Here is a 3,208-nt window from a genome sequence, read left to right as displayed (position 1 = left end):
CCCCCCCAAATAAATAAATAAAATAAAATAAAATAAACTGTGTATGTGCTGTAGGTTATCTTAACATTAGGTTGGATTAAAAATGCTTTCTAAAACAGCCTTCACTCCTGCTTAACCTTTTAATATCCATTATTCTAACTTTTCCATCATAACTAGTCCTAACTCTAACATTTATCCAATCTACTGTTTCATCTCCTCTCCCCAGACATGCACAATATGTTTAATGTGTCCGCCAAATGCTGACGCCTCCCTTGCTCCAGAGACGGTATGTAGCAGCAACAAGCAGCGTTTCCTATGCAATTCCATTAGGATTTCATTATGATCTCCAGGGGCTGAGGCCTCTTTTAAATGTAATGAAAGGAATATTCTGTCTTGGGTCAAAGTCAGGGTGCCTTCGCTTCATCACATGATGTCGGTTCCACAAACTCATCGATCTAAAAGCCTGAGATGATGTGTTGTGATTTTGCGCTGGACTCCAGCCCTTCTCTGGAGCCCCAGACACGCTTGTGAACCCATTTTAGTTTATAACTACATGAACACGAGAAGGCTGCTAGACTCTGATGTCAAGTCCTTCAGTGATACTGAACAGGTACAGTGATACCTCTAACAGGTTCAAACATATCCTGTGTTTTACTGCAGGTTACATGGACCACTCCACTCATACCCAATATAGAAGTTGAGCGGTACGAGATCCGCATGCTTGATCCATGCATCTCGCACACCAATACATCTGTGCTCAACCATACAGTTACCAACCTGCTGCCCTACACCAACTACAGCATCATCATCCTCGCCTGCTCAGGAGGTGGAGGCCATGTCGTAGGCTGCACTGAGAGCCCTCCAACGCTGGTAACTACATTACCCACAATCCCAGAAGGTCTGCTATCCCTGTCAGTAGTGGCGATCAGTGAATCTTTCCTGGCTGTTTCATGGCAACTCCCATCAAGGCCGAATGGGCCCAACATAAGGTAACCAGTTAATTTTATATCTACGTATTATATCTTAGTTTCCTGACATACATTTAAATAGTGTTACTAATGGAATTAATTTATTTATTTTGAAGTGTATTTATTTTGTTTGAAGTGTATGCATATGGCTGTAAAATTGTTGTTAACACTGATTTTTACATTCTTCAAAGTAAAATATCTTTCTTTTTTATTTATTTATTTATTCATTTATTGTTTATTTATTTAGTTGTAGTACTAGAATTATAGTAAAATGTCTATTTATTTATTTATTTATTTATTTATTTATTATTTATTTTTTATTTAGTTGTAGTACTAGTATTACTATATTTGAATTATATAGATATGGTTGTAAAATGTCTGTTAAAATTAATGTTTACATTCCTGAAGTAAAACCAATCAATCAATTTATTTGATTGAAAATTTTGATTAATTAATTCATGTTTTTTTCACTACTGTCTACTACTACTAATAATAATAATTATTATTATTATTATTATTATTGATCTAAATAGATATGGTTGTAAAATAGATGTTTAAATGGATGTTTACATACTTCAAAGTAAAATCATTTGTAACCACAATTTAGAGTAATTCAAATGGTAAAGAAATTTCTAAAATCTCTTGGGAATAATCCATAACTCTGCCATTTTATATGAGAACAGCAAGTGTCTCCCTAGGTTGTGAAGAGTGAGGAACAACGTAAAAGTTCTTGTTCTTTATCACTGTATATTTTAGTCTGTTTTTGAGCTGATTAGGTGGTAAATAAAGGTCTGTTCACGGTGGATGATTAAAATTCATGACTACTTTTCCCGCTGCTGCTCTGTTTGTTTAACTAGGCTTATAAAGCACACATTAAGCTGAGCTCTCCTGATTACGGGCAAAATTAGCATTACTGTTGAGGGAGAAAGAAAGAGAGAGAGAGAAAAGACAAAAGCACAAACCCAGCGAAACAGCGGTGCTGGTGAAATGGCAGGAGGATTGCGGGAGTGGAGCGGGCTCCGATTATCTGGCTGTTTCCGCTGCCCTCAGATTTGAGCTGTTGAGACGGAAAACCCAGCAGCGCCTGGCCTCCCGTCCCCCTGAAGATTTGAATCTGTGGTACAATGTTTACGCAGGAACCAAATTGTTTCATGAAGATAAAGGCCTTAGCAGGTGAGATTACTGAAATTAGCTTTAATGCAAACTTTGCTTGTGTGTACAAAACTGTTTTTGTGCACCGATGCCATCTTTTTAATGCTGTTCAAAGATACTTTGAGCAAATATTCCATAGAATTCAATTGTTTTCAGCTAATCTTTCTCTGGCACTCCTTGTGTGTACGCTGAAAGACTCCAACATAAAACCCCCAAATGTTTCCCATGTATCACAGGTTCTGTCATTTAGATTCATGTCTGACTTCATTTAAATGTTTTCAGTCTTTGTAAAAGATTAACTTTGAGCTTGACTTTATGCAGCATATTTAAATACTCTACCTTTAATGCAGCAATATCGCAACTTTTGTAAATATTATACAGCCTTATTCTTATAAATACACAAGTTAATATTGATAATATAGATAGATAGATAGATAGATAGATAGATAGATAGATAGATAGACAGACAGACAGACAGATAGATAGATAGATAGATTCATAGGCTGATAGATTGTAAAAAAAAAAAAAAAAACATGGCCCCACATTTTTCAGTGAATATATTTTTAATAGTTGTTATCATAATACGTGTGTGTGTGTATATATATATATATATATATATATATGTGTATATAGCATATATTCTGTATGACCATATTCTACATCTCTAATACTACCCAATACCTACACTTAACAACTACCTTACTATTAATAAGCAGCAAATTAGGAGTTTCTTGAGGCAAAAGTCATATATTTTTAATAGTTGTTTTCATAATACGTGTGTGTGTGTATATATATATATATATATATATATATGTGTATATAGCATATATTCTGTATGACCATATTCTACATCTCTAATACTACCCAATACCTACACTTAACAACTACCTTACTATTAATAAGCAGCAAATTAGGAGTTTCTTGAGGCAAAAGTCATAGTTAATGGTTTGTTAATAATAATTTTAGAATTAGACCTTAAAATGAAGTATGACCAATATTTTTTTTCTATGCATGTAAATTATTAAATATGTACATGTAATGATATAAATATTTATATTATATATTTTATTTATTATAAAGGAAAGATTCTGTGATTGTGGCTTAAGAAA

At 33.9% G+C, this 3,208-nt stretch overlaps 1 pseudogene; it reads left to right on the top strand.

Moving 5' to 3' along the window:
* The window catches only part of LOC107697660 (usherin-like), a 241,341-nt pseudogene that overhangs the window by 154,135 nt on the left and 83,998 nt on the right, over positions 1 to 3,208 (top strand).

The sequence above is a fragment of the Sinocyclocheilus anshuiensis genome, unplaced genomic scaffold (assembly GCF_001515605.1).
Source record: "Sinocyclocheilus anshuiensis isolate Anshui unplaced genomic scaffold, SAMN03320099.WGS_v1.1 scaffold446, whole genome shotgun sequence".
NCBI lineage: Eukaryota > Metazoa > Chordata > Actinopteri > Cypriniformes > Cyprinidae > Sinocyclocheilus > Sinocyclocheilus anshuiensis.
Note: the sequence above shows the minus strand (reverse complement) of the source record. Positions and strands in the feature narration are given on the sequence as shown.